The sequence below is a fragment of the Lutjanus erythropterus genome, chromosome 5 (assembly GCF_056507025.1).
Source record: "Lutjanus erythropterus isolate fLutEry1 chromosome 5, fLutEry1.hap2, whole genome shotgun sequence".
NCBI classification, from domain to species: domain Eukaryota; kingdom Metazoa; phylum Chordata; class Actinopteri; order Lutjaniformes; family Lutjanidae; genus Lutjanus; species Lutjanus erythropterus.
Window position 1 is genome coordinate 3,605,708 of NC_139321.1, and position 20,388 is coordinate 3,626,095.

The 20,388-nt window shown below is 40.4% G+C and overlaps 1 long non-coding RNA gene across 1 annotated transcript; it reads right to left on the bottom strand.

Annotated features, from left to right (window-relative positions):
- Window positions 1-8,983: 8,983 nt before the first annotated feature.
- On the bottom strand, window positions 8,984-19,007 carry LOC146326321 (uncharacterized). The gene is made up of 3 exons (XR_014770570.1): window positions 18,762-19,007; window positions 16,290-16,384; window positions 8,984-9,329 (listed from the first exon to the last, which is right to left on the bottom strand). It is a non-coding gene; the product is annotated as an uncharacterized LOC146326321 (long non-coding RNA).
- Window positions 19,008-20,388: the final 1,381 nt, after the last annotated feature.

Below are 20,388 nucleotides of genomic sequence, written 5' to 3' on the forward strand. Positions count from 1 at the left end.
CGAAGAGATGAAGAGTCTTTTCACTCCGACTTGTTCTCCTGATTGTTTCACCAACTCTCTGGCGTGATGATGTCGCACCCTTTGAACAAGCTGTTCTGCAGCGTCTCAATGTGTTTCTCACAACTAGAAACAGGAAGTGAGGCGGTGGTGTCAGTGGCACCGCCAGCTAATCATATTATCAGACTGACTTGATGAGAGCCGCTGTGGAGCTGGAAGCCAAACGCGTTTTGGTGAAACAGAACAGCGTTTGTCGTGTCACCAGTGTGCAGCAGCTTTCATGATGTATTTTTGATCACCGTTGCCTCAGGAAATCATTTCTGTCACTACAGCCGTGAGATGATTTGTAAGACATGTTACAGAAAGCAGGTGGTGTCTGTCACTTTGTGTGGCACCAGTTCTTCACATACAGTGATGTTCCTGAGTAGTAAAACTGCTCCGCCTGGGCGTTTTATTCGCAGTGTTAAAGGCTTGCTGCTCCGTGCGGCTCTGCGTGCTCTGACAGGAGAGATCCTACCTGCTGCCAAACTCCCATCAGCCTGCCTCGTCTTGTTCCCTCCGTCTTATATAATGATCGTGGCCTCTCTCGTGACATTTGTGCACTTCTCCTTTAGTGTTTGCTCGCTCAGCACTCTGACTGGGACCCGGAGCTGTCTTGTGTCTCACCTGATCGTGTTGTCCTCACACGCCGACTGCGAGTCACAGATGTGAGGAGAAAGCAACAAGTTCTGAAGATGAACACTTCAACAGATCAAACCTCGCTGACATACAGGAGAGGTGCTTCAAATCCATCTCTTGGAACAGACGCAGCAGCAGAACAATCATATATTCAGGTTTTACAGCTGCGTCAGGGCCCACGACTGATCAGGGCCGATGTGTACGAGTCTCCAAGAACATACTGTACAGTGTGGGCCCTCATCTTCACATGACTCACATGACTGTCACTTCCATGTTTTATCAACCACTCTTTTTAAGGACATACACCCTATTTATAATGCTTATTTAATCAAGACACTTAGTTAATTTTGTCACATATTTGATGGTATTCACCAAATAAATCACATTAGAATAAGATAAGTTTTACAAGCATGTCACTTATTGACTCACACATCTAGATATGCATTTGAAGCAGGTTATTAGCATTAAGGATGGAGGAGAGCTTGGACGATGAGGCAGGTGTCTGGAGGCAAGATGTGGGATGAAGGGCAGGAAGGAAGTGGTTAGGGTAGGAGGGATGGTGGGATGAAGGGAGAGGGATGAGGGGATGTTGGATGAGGGATGTACGGGATGGGAGGAAATGGGGGGGCGGGTTTAAGGTGTCGGACGGACGGATTGGCGTGGAGGAGTCTGCTTGTGGCCAGGCAGGGTCGAGACTCTGGGTGTGGGTACCGTCTCCTGCAGTCTTCTGGTGTTCGGAGCCCCTTTGGTTCCTGTATGAGAAGAAGAAGAAAAAAAAGAGAGAGGGTCGGTGAGGGAAGGACGTGGAAACAGTCAAAGGGTGAGGAAACAGATGAGGTGTGCTTAAGTATGGAAACAAATCAGTCTGAGGCGTGGTCTTTGTTCCTGAACCTTGTTATAAAAATTCATTTAAATGAGGATTTCATGTTAAACATATGTACATAGTCTGGGTTATTGCATTATGGATATGCGCATTACTGCAGCGAGGGAAAATAAACAGAAACGTTAGAAATGTAAAGACAGCAAGTTTCAGAAGCCAGAATTGAAAGAAGCAGCTGAGAAAGAAAAATAAATGTCCAAAAATTCTTTCAGAAAGTTTCAGAAAGACAAGCAAAGACACATTGTTCCCAGGGATGAGTTAAGGAGAGCGTGTCTATGATGTAGTGGAACTTGTAGACATGAATAATGTTGTCAATGTGCAGGTGTCCCGTCACATGTTAACCTACATTTTTTCATCCATGTAAAGGCGCCCGGCTGACTCGTTACGCCACTGAACAGACGTGTGCAGATCAAATCCACTGAGAGGTCATTTCAAACTGAAGAAAGGCCTGATCAGATCCAAACAAACCAAATGTGGGGCAAAGCCCGTGGGTCCACTTTGATATTTGATCAGTTAAGTTAACACAATGAACAGACTGCAGGTGACAGGGAGCCACAGTCTGCTGACCTGTGGGCCTGAGAGTTCTGCACGGCGTGGTGAATCCTGGTTATCACCTCACCTGTCTGTCTGAACGCGTCCACAGATCGACACATCTCTGTTTGAGCTGCACCTTTTTTCTGAGACTCTCACATCACTGACATCAACCTGAGCCCCGTGATGACAGACGGCCTCCCCTGGTTTCCTTACAGCCTGGAGATGGAAGACAGACTTGAGAAGAACGTCCGTCCTGCAGTGGTTTGAAAACTAGAGCCAATCAAAATTTAGGACATGGTCTCAATATGTGGGACATGGGACAAGAGATAAAAATGCTGTGCTGTCCCACATAAAGTGGGACACCTGGTCACCCTACTTCAACATCAGTATGTTCACTGTGTGTGTGTGTGTGTGTGTGTGTGTGTGTGTGTGTGTGTGTGTGTGTGTGTGGCAGCTACACCTGTTGTCACATAGAGGACAGGAGTGTTTCTGTGTGTCTCACAAAAGGGGAACTCAACTTCCCATATTCACACACAGAGTGTGTGTTTGCTGGCTGTTGGACCTGCTGGTTGTGTCCCGTGGTTTCATGTTATGATTTGACTCCGAGGAGGACAAGGGACAGATTAGTTTTAGTTTAATAGGATTCTGAGTCTGACACGTGCATAAAAATCATACATTACATAAGACATAATATGTTAAAAAAACAAACACAATAAAACAAAACACAGACGAGGCTGTTTTTCAAATAATGTAAGTTATGGAAATGTCCTGTCAGTCGCCTTTTCATGTTTCAAAACATTTTTTAAATTAGCTTAAGTGTATATATTACATTATATATAATACTATAAAACATATCATAAGTGATATTACAGTTGTGATGTAATCATACTGTATACTATAGTAGCACTAAAAATAACAACATCCATATGATATTAACATAATTCATATTCATAGTAACAACAACAATATCAATAGTCGAGCAGCGCACAGAACACACTCACCTGTTGGGAGAGAAATCATGAATTATGTTAATTATAATAAATATGGTAATAATAATAATGATTATACGATTTAATTAACTCAAATATATATACATATAGTATATAGTGTATATACATATAGAGTAGGCTGCAAATTGTGAGTTCTTTCCTTAGTTGCTCATTTAAAAAACTATTATATTTCAGATCTTTATTTTGATCGATTACATTTTACTTGATCGATCAAATTGTTAATGGCTGATAGTAATCATTTAAATTTAGTTTCACAGTTTTCTTGTGCGACGTGCGTGAGGAGTGAACTTAGTTCTGTACAGGACCGTGTGTTTGAAAACCTCTGCTTCTACTATTAGTAGAGTAAAATTTCCTGCTGTCGTCTGTCTTGTAATCTAAGTATGTTTATTTGTACTGAAAGATAAGATCTGATACAGAATGTGTTCAGTCTTTTTAACAGTTTTATTTATAATAAATGCTATATATAATAATAAATGAACAGTGTGTTCCTGTGTTTGTGTGCCTGTGTGCAGCTACATGATACAACAGCTCCACCTTGTGGTCACACATCGTACATACTGTGATTTCACTCAGTTTTACGGCCCAGTCTCTGGTGTTTTCATGTTTCATATGAGGTCAACATGTTAAAAACACGTATTAGTTAACACTCCTCATCTGAGCTCCAGGGTCACCCAGGTCAGGGATGGAGGCCTTTAAAACATTGCTGATGCTCTCTGATGTTAAATCCTCTCTGCAGATTATAAACAGGATTTTCTTCACTGCTCAGTTCTGTTTGTAAGACGAAGAATGTGTTTGTCTTCCTTCAAAAGTTATTAAGTTATTATTATAATTTATTTTACATTTGATTGACAGCCATTGTTCTGTTGGCTCCGGTTGTTTTAACTGCGTAATTTTCTCAATCAATCAATGCTCAATACTTTTCTAAAGCAGTGACAGTGAATAACTTGTGTTAAGATCCTGACTGTGTCCTGTGAGATTTACAGTCTAAACGGAAAAATGACAGTTTGATTTAGTTTCCTTCACAGAATAGAATGAAATGCAGAGGTACAGCCTTTTTCTTTAAAGTTTTCTTACAACCCTTAAAATCAAGACGCTCTTATAACGTCCTGTGAAGCTTCACAGACCCCTGGTGGGGGTCGGGACCCCCAGGTTGGGAACCAGTGATAAAGAGTATAAAAATGTCTGTAGCCTTTTGCCTGTATAGATCCTGTACGTTCTCTTATTTGACACACATCATAGTAAATCAACCAAGACGACATTAACCAACAGTTAACTGAGTTTTAGTATTTTAGATTGAAGATTTGTAAAAAACAGAAACTCCTCTGATTGACTGATTGATTGATTGCTATTGATAACAGTCAAAAAGTAACTAATACTCTAAGTAGTTTTTGAGAAGAGTACTTTGGACTTTAAGTTAAATAGTTTTCCAACACAAGTACTCTTGCTTGTAACTGAGTAATATGTTAGTAATGTAACAGTACTTGTACTTGAGTACAGTACAGTCCCTCAGATGTTTTAGCCCACTGATATGAGCAGAATGACTTTTTGGTTTTTCTAATCTTAGAGTGAAACCATATCGATGTTTCAGATATCAGTGAAAGATTTATTTTAACATGACAAGATTTTCCAACTTTGCCTTGAAGATTGTAACACAGAGTTCTGGAGAGCTAAAGACCGATCACAAAAGGTTTCAGTGCAAAAGGATTCAAGTATTTCTTTGAAGTATTTCTTCTTGTATTTGCACTCAGACAGGAGCTCTATGAGGAGGTAAGTTGAGAAGGAGCAATGATACCAATCTGACTTTGTACTTCAGTAGTATTTTTACTGTAGTGTGTTATTTGAACTTTGTGATCTTGTTGTTGCTTCAGTACTTTGTCATAAACAGTAACTGACATGACAAACAGCCATTTTCTTTGAATGTTTATTTAACAGTCAGCAGTAACCACATTAACATTAACATTAATACACACACCAACATATATAATTATGGTATGATCATGTGAATGGTATCGCTGATAGGCCCCGCCCCCAAGAACAGTATTTCCAGGAATCCCCCTTTCTGATAGGTCAAGGGATTCCTGGGAAAACTGGACCCCAGGAGAGAGGAGAAGAGGTCAGCGAGTTCGTCCTCTTTTGATGTGATGCATCCACCACCAACATCATCATCATCATCATCATCGTCACATCAACACCAGTGGATTCTACATGCAGTGGTCCAGCGTCCTTCCCGTTTACAGATGGAAGTCATGTGATACACTTGTGGTGAACCGCTCATCCCTGCACCACCATCATTTTGTTAATAATTTTACGTTAACAGAAACAACTTTCCTATAAATGGAGAGAGGGCTTCGTGGAATGTGCTGGACGCTGTCAGTGTTAGCTGGCAGCTCTGGAGACGAGTCCTCCGTCCCGAGCTACAGTGCTTCATCTCAGACTACCAACTGACCAGAGATGCAGCACTGCACCATGGGCCGCAGGGACGGAGCAGCTGGAGACAGACACACTGTCTCTGCAGAGACGTTATACAGAAGTTATTGATTTAACTCCTCGAAAACCACAGAAACTTTCATTTCATTTAATAATAAACATAACATAATAAAATCAGTTGCAGACTCAGTTAAAACTGGTTTACAGCAGGTTTCTGTTCTGCAGCACTTAGAAGACAAAATCACAGAAAAAACAGAGAAGTCAACAAAAAACAAAAACAAAAAGTGAGCAGATATTTTGGGTTAAATTGGCGGGTATAAGAGTGTCCTCCCATCGGATGGTGTTTATATGCCTGTTATAACAGAGGTTATTGTTCTAATGTAATACAGGATCTCATTCCAGAGTTTGGCGCATGTGTGAAGAAATGATCTCTGACCAGAGATATTTTTATAAGAGTACGGGAGACTGATGTAGTGATGTGTTCGTGTCTGACGTTGTGTCTTGGAACCAGATCAGTGAGTGTTGGAGACGTGTTTTTGTTTTGGATCTGAAAGTAAAATTTAATGGTTTGATTGTCTGAGTAATTCTGAAAGGTCGTGGTGTTAGAATGTGAAAGTGCAGCGGTGAAGTCACGGTTAAACCCTGACATGAAAGATCTTTAACAACCAATCAGATTCATGTCCTGGAAAAGACCAAAATGTGTGTGTGTGTGTGTGTGTGTGTGTGTGTGTGTGTGTGTGTGCAGCACAAACATTCTTGTTGGGGAGGGATAAACAGGAAATGACTTAAAAGCCCAGTAGACCTACATAATACTGACTTCCTGTCCTAGACACACACACACAAACACACAGACACACAAACACAAACACACAGACACACACACACGCAACGCTTTTAAAAATGATTATCTGTGTGTGTGTGTGTGTGTGTGTGTGTGATACTCACCTCTGCTCTCTCTGATATCTGAAACACAACACAAATACTTTGTTAAAAGAGAGACGTTACATCTGCACACACATACATACACACACACACACACACACACATACACACAAGCTGCTAACCAGATCATAACCATTGCCTCCCTGTTGTTCCCATCCAGCTGTTAAAGTGGAATCTGCCCGGGTGAATTCACTCCAGTTTGAGATGTTTTGCTCGACTGTGTCATCGTTCTATTTCTTTGTTTAAAGGGATAGTTCACCCAGAAACGAATATTCAGTCATTATCTACTCACACTCATGCTGATTGAAGGTCAGCTTTAGATTTTTTTAGTTCACAAAACACTGCTGGACTTTCATAGGAAAACAGTGTTGCAGAATCCCCCAAACAATGTGAGTTAATGGTGACCCGTTTTCAAATGTAAAAAAAAAAGGTAATCCGAGTTTCCTCAAGGCTCCAAGTTAAGGATCTACAGTGAGGATTCAGGCTAAAAACATGGTGTGAATTATATTTATTTTTTTGTCAACTTGATGAGGGTTTAGGAGACTTGGATTGGACGAACAGTATGGAGGCATTTTATGTTTTTATTCTGTTGTTTTTTCACATTTGAAAACTGGTCACCATTCACTTCCATTGTTTGTGAGATTCTGCAGTGTTGTTTTCCTGTCAGTTTTGAACCCAACTCAGGTTTACAATATTAAATTGTATCTAAAGAAGGAAATTAAATTATCTTAACAAAAGATTAGAGGTCAGCAAAAGTTTGTTCAGCTTATTTCAAAACTTTTTCAAAGTTTTGCGAGTTTGAGTTTGATTCAAAACTCAAAAAATCTAGTGAAGGCACCTGCCTTGAAATTGAGAGTTATGTCAACTTTTTTTCACAGGACATAACTAATTAATTTTAAAAATAAAAGACAATTATTTCATGTTCAATAAAGCTACTTATTGTTTGGTTTTACAGTGTTTATGAACTGCAGGTATGAGGACACATACCGTCTTCTTAAGAGCAGCGTTTTATCAGTTTCATGATACAGAAGAATGTGAACAAAAAAAACTACAACTAAGCTTCTGACTGAGACTCATCCAAGTTCTGATCGATGTGAAGATTCAGACCTGACAGCATGGAGAACGTGGGAGGACACTGAGAGGACGTTGAGTTGAATCTGTCCTCCCTTGAATTTAAATTGTCTCACCAGTGCGTCCCTGCGCTGACAGATTAGTTTTGACCAGTGATGTTCACACAGGAAGCCAGGAGCCAATTAATAAACCATCATTAACAATATTTGTCAGTTATTTGGAAATCTTAATTTTCAAATTAACTGACTCATTGATTTCACTTATTAAATAATTAACCTGATAATTTATTTATCAAAGAAACTTCAGAAAGCAGAATTCCCACGTCAAGAACTTTTAAACTTCATCACTGGTTCCTGTCTACTGAGCATCAGTGATATCAGGGAGGGAAGGTGCCTGCAGAGACCAAACAAAACTAAAGTTTACTCTAGTTTGTTTTAATTTAATTTCTATGATTTATTATTTATTAAACCTATCTACTTATATATATAATTTTGCACATATTATTTGTGTTTGTGAGTAGCAAACAGGGAACTACAACATAATCTCTTTATACAACCCTGTGTTGTAAAATTGTTATTTAGTTTATTTGCACATTATATTTATGTATTAAAAGGACAATGAAAGTAATAAAAAAAAAAAATAGAACCTAGTGCAGGAGAAGTTAGAAGCCAAACAAAGACTATGAAGAAGACACCTCGCCTTTATAAATAACAATGTGAATGTTTGAGATGCATTACAGTGAAATGCAAAAATCGCCACGAATCTTTGCTGATGAAAAACTTTTTCAGGTGTTTTTTTAAACAGTCATGATGTAGATGTTGATTGTAGTGATGTAATGTAGGTAGATAATTTCAGAGAGACAGTCCTCTCTGTTTCAACACGCATTGATTAAGAGAAGTCTGACAATATGTAAGATGAGAGTAATTTGAGTGTCTCGTATAATATGAGTGAATGTCAGGAAAAATCTGGAAAGTGCTCGGCAGTTCATGAGTTAAATGTACGTATTTATACAGAAACACACAGGTTTGTATTTTCTGTAAAGAGGAGCAGATCAATTGCATTTTTTTGCAAAGTTAATCATTGTCAAAAATTTCTTTTGCATTAAGAAAATCTTATTGTTAAAAGTGGGACATGTAACGTCTCACACAGTATTACAAAACATAATATAAGGATAAATTAAGCTGTAATAAATGATTTTAAATGTTTTTTATGAGTAGGAAAAGAGGGAACTACATCTAAATCTCACCATACAAACCTGTTGTATAATCATAGTAAATGAATCTACTGTAACCTGGTACTACGACTGACAGCAGGTCTATGTAACAAATAAATCAGACATTTTACTGAATTTAATAACTACAGCTGCATTTCAGTTAGAAATGGTTTGGTTATGTTTGTCATTTATATACATTTATACAACATTAGACAGCTGAGAACTCAGCCGACCACCTCTTCAGCACCCGCGGCTTTTAATGTCAAAAAGTCAGCAGTATAACAGACAGTGGAGCTATTTTCCTTCTACCAATACTAACTGATACTCCACTACAACATTTCCATTTATATTTGATATATTTTATATGTGAGTTCATACTGTATTCGTTGATTGTTTGATTGTAAATAAAGACTTTGAGCTCAGCAGATGATACATATGTTCTTCTGGAAGATAAAGTGTCTCTGTGGGAACAACTCCAGACTGATTCCCACAAAATCTTCAGTGGACACAGAGTGGTTCTGTCTTACCCCTCCTGTAGGACGTCCATCTTTGATCTCCATCATCTCACCAGCAGCACCTGACGACAGAGCACAGAGAACGGAGATCATATTTAATGCAAACAAACTGTCTGATTGCACCGTTCTCGTGAGTCCTCTGGACGCCAGCACCTTACTGTCTATATGACTGAGGGGAGAGAGACAGAGAGACATATGCAGACGGAGGGGGGAGAGACGCCGGGTGTTTTCCAGGAATGCTCTGACTCTGACTTGGCTGGAAACTCCCAGTCGGTCCATATAAGGCCTGAGCCAGCCTTTTATTTTGGGGATCATGGAAAATGGGATTGCTGCTTTGGATAAACATTCCCTCTTCCCATCCACTCCCCCCCTTCACCCCCGTCCTCCTCCTCCTCCTCCTCCTCCTCCTCCTCCTCCTTCCAGCTGGCTACATACATTCCCTTTTCTAGTCACAGTGGGGAGAGACTCACTTAAAAGGCAGCAGAGGGAGAGGAGAGGAGGCCTTTATCTCCCCCAGTCCTCCTCGCTCCTCTACGGGCTCAACAAGTCCATATTAAGAAGAAACATACACACACACACTCACACACACACACACTTACACTCACACACACACACAGCTCCGACAGCCAAAGTCCCACCGGTCTGTCCTCAGGAAGTGTTGCCCTCACTAAAATAAACCAACAAACAAACCTGCCCTCTCCCAGCCCAAGTCTGTCTGTCTGTGTGTCTGTCTGTCTGTGTGTGTGTGTGTGTGTGTGTGTGTGTGTGTGTGTGTGTGTGTGTGTGTGTGTGTGTGTGTGTGTGTGTACGCTACATGACATCAAGCTTGAAGGCTGCATCCTGTTCCTGAATCTCATACTGTTAAAATCACCATTTTCATCATAAGGCTTGTTTCACATGTCATCATGTCAAACCTGCTGGCATGAATTCTCACCATCTGCAGATTAAAGGAGAAATCTGTCATATATATGTATCAGATTGAATCATAAAGCGACCAAGATAAGCCATGAGAGATTAAGGAAACAGGCTGAAATACTCGCTGCTCTGATAACAAAGTTACAGCCATGGTGTTCTCCTTTTAAATTTCTTTTTCAGCCCGTAACTGAGTGAAGTCTTTGTTTATGAGTCATTGCAAATCATTAATAATCTTTCAGAAGGAGCAGATGTTTATAACGGTTAAATTCAGCAAAATGTTAATGGAGTCTGGCAGGCGGTCGCTGAGTGTGTATTTTCGTTTTGTTTTCAGGTTAACAGGCTGAACTTTACATCCACAGGCAACTGACAGAGCTATAAACAGCTGATCGACTTCAACCACAGATCAGATATTTTGCTAAATCTGCTTATCGATCTTTCATCCTGGGAGTGGTGAGATGACAGGATTGAGATCGTTCTCGTGCCTCGTGTGTGTTAAGCCGCGTCGAGCCGCGTCGAGCCGCAGTCAGGATTGGCGGTTGAGGTTTGAAGCGAATCCAGATGTCCAACTCTTCTGTGCTCAGGCTGCAGCAGATGTTGTCAGATTGATCCTCTCATGTCGTTTTCAGAAAGAAAGCAAAAAAAGCGTATCCCCCAAAATGTTGAACTATTCCTTTAAATATGCTATTCGTTCCTATTCATGTCAGTTATTATAGTTTTGTATTTTTCATTAGTTTTTCTCTCTTTTTATGTTTTAAATTTTTTATTTTATTTTAAAGTTTAGTTTCAGTTTCACATTTCAGTTTGTTTAGTTTCAGTTTAGTTTTATTAGTTTCACTACAATTTTTAGTGTACTATGATTATTTTTTATTATAATAGAGGGGGTACAGAACATCTAAGTCTTAATAAACAGATGCACCAGAGCCTCCTCATGGCTGAATTTTAGGTAGTTTAGTAAGTACACAATATTGTTTCAGTTTTTGCTTTTTCAAAAGTCTAATTTTTATTCTTATTTCAGTTAACTAAAAGGTTTTTTCACACCTAGTTTTAGTTTGTAGTTTAGTTTTAATCCACTATAAAAACCTTGGTTTAAGTCATGAGCGATGGCACATCATTGATGAAGAGGTGGACAGACTCAGACTCAGGATTTCAATCTGGAACTCTAAAAGACAGATGCTGGTGATCTCAGCACGTCACAAACAGACCGACCGCTCACTCTTACTGATCTTTCAAAATAAAACACTGCAAGGATGATGACATTTCTTCATGTCTGCACACAGGCATCTGTAACTGGGCCAAAACCACCACCAAAGACAGAGGTGGAGTTTTACAGACTGACCACACCGGAGATATTCAGAGAAATCAGTCCACACACTCTAAACATGATCACAATGAGTCAGTCGACCAAGTGAGATTCTGAAAGAGCTGCCAGCTGCTACAAACATTTACATCAGACTAACACAAAGTCTCTGCAGGAAAGTAGTTGCAAGGTCATTTTTGCTTGATGTTGTGGCAACCTATCGAGTGAAATTCTAAAGTGTCGTCATTTAAAATGTCGCATCTCTGGATTCCAACGTTTCCACTATTTTTTGGAGATGTTGTGACAATGTCACTTTATATCAGCAGGATGTTTCATGCAACATGCCCGCTAAGATGGGCAAGAACGGCGCTTTAAAGTGTAATGTTGCAGGAGCGTCATTGCAACTTAATGTTTTAAGTGTAATGTTGCAGGAACTTTGCTGCAACTTCAGGTTTTAAGTTTAATTTTGCCGGAACATCGTTGCAACTTGACATTTTAAGTGTAATGTTGCAGGAATGTTGCTACATCATAAATTAAGGTTTTAGCAAATTTACTTTTAGTTCCAGACAAAACACATTTTACAGTAATGAGAAAAAAGAATACGAACTGAAGTGTAAGACGAAGGTACGTAATTAGAAAGACTACACACACAACGGTCGAGTAAACAGCGTCACGACTTTCTCCAAAGGCTAACGTTCGATGGCTGTGTGTTTTACACCAGGATGTCATCACATGACCAACAGTCCTGTTTCGTTCTTGTTCTCTACTCAGAAGATAAAATCATCCAGAGTCACTGATAAAACACTTAAAGCAGGATAACTTTACAAGTAGCAGCAAAACTGATGTAGAGACGTAGTTCTCTGAGTGGTTGCAAATAAACTACAACAAACTTACAACAAAGTGCAACTTTCTTTCTTTGTAAAATTATCTTTTAAATTGACAAATATAATGTGTGTAATTCATGCAACAATTCAAACGGGATCAAACACTTATTTGTGTCTCGCCATAGACAAAAGTGTTTTTAAAGACACCTTACAAAAGAAGGGTGCAGCCATGAACTCATCTTATCTGGGGTCCTTGTTATGGAAAAGTTTGGGAGTCCCTGTTCTGGATCAATAAAAACTGGAACACAGAGGATCAGTTGAGTAGAGAGAGAACTGAATCCTTTACAGTATAGAGAGAAATTCACAGCACAGGAGGGACAGAATGAATGGCGGCAGCTGCTCACACACTCCGGCTGACTGACCTCATATAACACAAAACACATGAAATCATTCTGTAATAATGCTCTTTAAAACAATTTAATGCAACAAACTTCCACAGTCACAGTCTGACTCCAGGCTCGCTGCCCTGAGAGGGAATGTGTGTGTGTGTGTGTGTGTGTGAGAGAGTGTGCATGTGTGTGTGTTTAGACAGGCTGTGATAACAGTCAGAGCCATCTCTCCTGTTGAGCCAAACATTGCCTAATATGGTTTTCTTTCTCTTTCCCCTCGGCTCTGTAAATCACACACAGGAAGCCTTCTCTCCACTTTACTCCGTCTGTCTGTCACACACACACAGACGCACACACACACACTCACACACGCACACAGTGTGATTTAAAATTAATTATTTTTTAATCTGAAAAGTTCCAGGACATCACATACTGTATATACAGCGGGACAGAGTCAGATTTAGCGCTGCGGTGACTGAAGAGCTCGACACCACGGCGTCAGAAACAGATGCAAACAGAAACATATAAAAGTCACCGTTAAAGTGAGTCTCTTAAAATCAGTTACCAAAAATGGTAACACTGAGCAGAGGACTGAGTCAAACACAGAGGCTGATCACTGATCAGAGCGGCAGGAGCAGGAGCCGGTTGGCGGAGCAGTAAAGAACATACAGGCTGTTATCAGGGTTCAAGATCTATCAAGAACAATTTAGTGCTGTGAGGAACTCTGGGAGCCCAGAGCCAAAATACTGTAATCAACCCAGGGCAATGGTTCCCAGCGTGAACCGGGGCCCCTGGAGGCCATCGGACAGAAAGTACTGTTTCTGCACCAACATTAGCGCGCAGTTTTTAAACGTGGCTAAACCTGCTACAGTTTTATTTTATAGTTTCATGTTCGCTCTCAGCGGTTTAGGAGTTAAGTTACCGTTCAATCAATGATCAATGAATCGATTAATTATACTTTCCACAGCAACATGTGACATGTTACAAACACCCTCAGAAATAAAAGTGCCAACTAGAACCATGTAGGGTTTTCTGGCTTGTCCTCATCAGAGAATCATTATTGGTTCCTGTTAGAACGTTTTCTAAAAGTTTACTCGGAACCCTTTCAAAGAGTTCTACTAAGAACACAATATAAACTGTTATAAAAGGTTTCCCCTAGAACCCCCTGTGAGAGGTTCTACAGAGAACCCTTTTATGGTGGCCTGGAAGTTCTATCCAGAACCTTGTTACCTTTCTAAGGATTTCAATACAATCTACCCAGAGCGTTCTACTGAGAATGTTTTTATATTCCACAGGTTTGTCTCAGACAGGTTCAGGAGGTTCTACAGCAAATCTCTTTGTATTCCAAGGGTTTTATCTAGAACATAACAAGGGAGTTCTACCAAGAATCGTTTTGTATTATGGCACAAAGAACCCTTGGTGAAAAAGTTCTTCAAGGATTTCAATAACCCTTGGAGAACTCTTTCTTCTAAAAAGGTTCTTTGGATGGAGAGGGTTCTTAAATAAAACATTAGTCTTACAAAAGACCTGGTTCTTGGTAGAACCACAGACCTTCAGGAAGAACCCTTTTGGAACCCATATTTCTAAGAGTGTTTACTGCTGATGAAAATCCAACATTTCATGATTTTGCTGTTTCATAATAAAAGTTGTCAGATGACAAATTAATGGGGGACTTTTATTGTGAAGAATTTACGGATTTACGGGTTTATTTGCCGTTCTGAAAGTTAAATATACGTAAAAACTCTGCTGCATCATCATCATCATCATCATCATCATCATCATCATCATCACAGTACATACATCATCAGGTTCGTCTGACCAGCTGATTGTGTCCATTTATATACGTATGTGTCCCTGCTGCCTGGTTTTTGAGGACCTGTTAATTACTGTAGAGGCTTTTATATTATTAAAATTTAGGAGTTTAGAAAAGTTCACCCACAAATTTTAGAATCTGAATATGAGTATTTTTTTTTTACTGCAATTATTTTTTATTGTAACTGTAGGATCTATTTTTATAGGGGTTCTATTGATTCAGTGATGCTGTTCTTAATTTACAAATTTAATGTATCCCTATTCGCTTATTTTCAAACGTAATCTGCAGTATTTGCATATGGAATATCTATGAATCTATTTGTAATTAAGTACATTTGTTATGAATGTGTGTATTCACCAATTCAAACATTTGATTGTTATCATACAGAGTGTTTTAATTTTTTTCTGTCTCTGTTTTGGATATTGTAGTGTGTTTCAATAACCCACTGACATTTGTTTCCCCTCTTTTTGCACGTGGGGAATGCGATTGGCTGCAGACTGAATACCACTCCCTAATTAAGATGCTTCTCATTGACACAAATCCGATGAAGGTTTGGTACCGAAACGCTACGAATAAATATCATATTGCTATAAGTTAGACAGTGTGCTGGAGTCCTTCTGCCGCCCTTTGACACTGAAAAAGCCAGATGTTAGTGGGTTTTTTCTCCAGAGTAAAAGGGGTTTATAAAAATCAGTCACAAGACAATTTAAAAAAATAATATGATTATGTCATTGAAAAGGAGAAATCTATAGCGTAATAAAAGGATCGTAAGTCATGTTTGGACTCAGGCCTTGTGAGTTTGTAAGAAGCCTACAGGTTGTTGGACTCCAAATCTCTTTACAAGGTTTTTGCCACTCATTCATACACACACACTGATGACAGGGAGCGACCGCACAGCCTCCTGTCCTGACCATCAGGATTCAGTGTCTCGCCCGAGGACGCTTTGACATGTGGACAAGAGGGAGGTGATCAAACCACCAGCCCTGTGATCAGTGGACGAGACAGTCTGAGTCCACTGGTGTTAATAACAGAAAACGTTTGCCGTCAGAAGTCACGCCAACACAGCCACTTCCGCTCTGATGTCATCAAGTCACTTTTTACTTTTAGACTTTTAGAGCGCAGAAATCCAGAAATGTCAGATGAGGTTTCAGTCAGGGATCTCGGAGTCGGCGTGGATTGATACTTTTTGATAAAATCTGTCAGGCGAGTGATGAATGGGAGTTAATCTCACTCCGCCTCTTTCTGTCATTTCCTGCATTCTTCTCCCCCTTCCACTTCTCTCACCTTCCATATGCCTCTCCTCCTCGTCCTACTCCCCCTCCCCGCCCCCCTCACCCTCCCTCTCCCATGTGAAATTGACCCTGGGAATCATGGTCTCTGGGTCCCAGAGGAGGGGAACCGCTGTGAGTGTGTGCGTGTTGGGGGGTTATGTGAAAGTCCTGCTAACCCAGTGCCCTTCAGACTTTTGACTGCTCAATAAATAAATAGAGCATTTCCTCCTCTCCTCCCTCTGTTCACGTTCTCATGTCCAAAAGTTTCCACAACGCGTCAGAGAAAATACACTGTTGTGCTGGCATTGCTGCTTCGTCCTGCTCACTCGTCTTATCTGCTAAGTGAGGTCCAACTTCAGTTTTAAAGCATCGCAGTGAGGACATTTTGGGTGTCCTTCACCACTTAAAAGAACATTTTGAAGACTTGGCTCTAAGGTTCAGGTTAGAATCATGTTTAGTCAGGGGTAAGGTTTAGTTGAGACTAAGGGGACTAAGGGGATGTGTTCCTCCTACCTTGTCTGTCTCCTCCACACCTCCTGATTGTCCTCTTGCTTGCTGTCCATGCTGTCCACGGCACAGACCTGGTCCCAGTCAGCGCTGCCGGTCCACTGTGTGAGACGAGACATAGTGTGAGGGTGATGTAAGCCACGCTGCAAGAGGGTTTCCCATCAGATTGTTGCTCTGTTTTTACCATTTAAGGACAGCGTCGCACCCTGCTCTCCCCCAGGATGGAGGCATAGATTGGACTTTTTGACATGACCCCCCCACCCCTCCACCCCTCCACCCTCCCTCCAAGTGAGCAGAATTAGGAAACTCTAAATCGGAGGCCAGAAAAGAAATCTCCAGTCTTTTCCGGGCTTGCATTTTGATGCAACTCCAACACGAGTGAAGTGAGGCTGCACAGCTGCAGATCTGTGAGATTCTCAGTAACACAGGAGGAACCAACCAGGCTTTACTCTTTCTCACATATACTTCACATGCAACTGAGAACTTATCAACCACAGTGGTGCTGCAGATTTCTGAATGTTTTCCTGACATTTCTTTTGGTTTGTATTCATTCCACTGCGCTCTAAAACAAATCACACTGAGTCAAAACTTTGTCGTCCGTCTCCTGACTCTGTGATGACAGCAGGCTTACAGGTTCACGGCACGTCACACTGTGTGAGACGGATAAGATAGAGACACAGATAGGAACTCGGTTGCAGTCTGTAAGTTTTTAAGGAGAGTCAGATGCTGAGACGGGTCATTAACTCACTTAAAAAGATATATTTTTTTTAATACATGTGGTATTAATCTGCATTCTATGGCTGCATCTCTGCATCACTTCATGCTGCATTGTAGATCTATTCAATTACTTTTTTAGAAGGGCTGGATTTGAAAATGAGGAAGTGCAAAGGGGCTGAACATTTACACTTCCTCTGCCTGACCTGTAAAACAGCTGTCAGTTTGAAAAGAAATCTTATATACCAACCTTTGTCATCTTGAATTAGATGTAATTTGTTGTTCTGATAAACACACAGTTGTATTTAACATCTTTTTTTCATTGAGACTCCTAAATTGCGTCTGCTTAAACAGCCTGAGATCAAACTTTTTAAAATAATAAAGTCCAGTGAACCAATGAACGTCTCATTAGCCGACTAATAAAATAACGATCCTTCAACAAACAATGTGAACACTCATATACTCAGAGTGTTAGCAAGTTCTTTAAATAAAATCATAATTATATACTTTTTTCATATTTATAAATGATCAAAGGGCTGATTTTGGTTGCTAAAGGGTCACCAGCTGAACAGGCCTGCTGTATTGTAATTGGACGTCTTACACACTGAGTCCTGATTTTCTGACACAACCTCTACGGCAGCCATCAGCGGACAAATCTGACGGTGAGAAGGTTTTTGAACTTTGATCTTAGACCAGCCAGAATCCCACCAACGCCTTCAGTGGACATCAACATTTGATTTCATGGCATTGTGATGCTGTGCATTGTGTTCATTGTGATGGATGAATTAACTTAAAGGGATAGTTCACCCAAAAATGTTTTGCACCCAGATGTAGAAAAAACATCTGGGTGCAAAACATTTTCAGTGTTACTTGGTTCTTATTTCCTAACGGGTACTCTTGTTTTTTATGTTTATATGTAATTGTCTTTTAATAATTTCATCTTATGTTCTTCATGTGTATTTGTGTCATTTAAATTTGATTTGTATGTGCTGCTGTTGTTTACCTGAATGTTTGTACTTTTTTAATTTAAAAAAAAGTCTTTAAATATGGGAGGAGCAACTATGAGTGTAAGACAACAGGCTGGAAGATGTTCATGTCAGGCAGTTGATCGCTTAAAGGGATAGTTCACCCAAAAATGAAAATTCAGTCATTATTTTCTCACCCTCCTGCCGACTGAAACTCAAGTTTAGTTTTTTTTTAATTAGTCCACAAAACACTGCTGGAGTTTCACAAGAAAACAAAGACACTGAAGTGAATGGTGACCAGTTTTCAAACTAAAAAAAAAAAAACAAGAAAAAAAGGCATCCAAAGTGCCTCCATGCTACTCGCTTGGTGTAATCAAAGTCTCCTTAGGCCCCTTTCTGCACGCACACACCATCACACCACACACACACACAGATCAGACGGTGTGTATGGACACGTGAACGTGGCTCCAAGCTAAAGATCTGCACTGACGATTCAGGCTAAAAATATGGTGTAATTGTCTTTCAAGTCAACTTGGCACGTTGGGACTTCAGGAGGCTTGGATTACACCAGGCGAGCAGCATGGAGGCATTTTATTTTACCCAAACTTGAATCGGTATGAGAGTGAGTAGATAACGACTGAATTTCAGTTTTGTAAGATCGAGTCGGTGACTCCAGACCTCAACTGATAGAAAAACACATTTTTCAAAATAAAGAAGGTGTTATTGTTCCAACACTGACTGTCAGTGATGTGATGTAATTTCTAGCAGAGTGACTAAAGCAGCAGTAATGTGATCATACCTTACTGAGTCCTGTGCTGCAGGTCAGCTGAGGTGCCGCTGGGTAGCTGTCATCTGCAGCAGCTGGCAGACTGCTTCACATCTGGACTGATGAGGTCATCTGCGAGTCCAGAGCATGTTCGACCGCGCCGGCATCTTCCAAACGTTCTCCAAAGCCTCTTCTCTCAGTGTTTTCACAGCACACTGCAGTTCTACAGTTTGGACGGTGGATCAGTGTGGGACACCCTCTGCTCTGTCTCTGCCTGTGTGTGTGTGTGTGTCTCTCTTATGAAGCAGATGGACTGCCAAGCCATGCATTCCACTGTTACCTTGTATGGTCAGCGGGGGGCGGGCCTTACACCAGGGAATGCCCCCTCGCAACATGACTGATGTCAGAGGAACCGAGGAGCCTCAACCAGTGACCTGGTGAGTGCGTCTGGGAAAGATGGAGGGACGGGAGGGACGGAGGGATAAACAGAGGAGACGAGGGAATGAGAGAGGGGAGGGAGAGAACGGGGTGGTGAAGGTGGAGAAGTAAAAGGAGACAGAGGCTGGAAACAAAGGAGGATGTGAGGAGAGAAGGGGAGGTGCAGAGAGGAGGGAAGACAGAGGACGGGAAGAGAAAGATTGAAAGAAAGGGAAATAAGGAGGAGTGTGAGTGAGGGGGTGGGGGGGGGTATTTTCCTCGGTGAATGAAAAAAAAGCTGACAATTTTCATATTTCTTCTAAATTTGGGCTTTTTCTGCATCGGGCAGCTGACTGGACTGAACACAAACTGAAATACCAGACAGACAGAGAGAGAGAGACAGAGAGAGACAGACAGACAGGCAGGCAGAGAGAGACAGGCAGGCAGACAGACAGGCAGGCAGGCAGAGAGAGACAGGCAGGCAGCCAGACAGACAGACAGAATTGATTAATTGCCAATAAGCAATAATTTAACCAATTAAACATATTAATTTATAATTAATTGATACTCTACAAATGGCATTAACTGTGCTTCATTTGTTTTATCTGGCAGAGCCAGTCACTGTAGAAAAAAGCTTAAAATGAGAAAAAAAAAAGTGTTTCATTTGCATATTATTAATTATTGATGATTAATCAATAAGTCAATCGTTCAACCATCAGTTAAGGAAAATGCACAAATTTCACAACCCTGATAAAAAGCAAAGTCTCCAGACAGGTGACACATTTAGAATCATGAAACTTTTCTTTGTCTGTAGAATTCATTAGAAAACATATTTTTTGTTGATAATAGAACAATAACATCTGATTTAATGTGATGAGGAGGTGAAATAGTCATTTTAAAGATAAATATATCATTTATCAGCTGTAAACTGCTGGAAAAGCTTGAAAATGCACTTTGAAAATGCTTGAAAAGTGTTTGAATCCAACTTTGGAAAAGGTGCGTGAACCCTGAAATTGTGGTTTTAGTCGACACGTTCAAATCTGATTTCAACGACCTCACAGCAGACAAAAACTTGGGGACCCCCTGCGATTTCAGGCGCCCTGACAGATTTACGATCTGTATCCCCTTAAGGTAAACTGTTATTTGTAATATTAGGCTATACAAATAAAATTGCATTGATTGATTGATTGATGTCAGAACATATAAATCATTTAGTTGTTTATTGTTTAGTTATGTGGAGAAC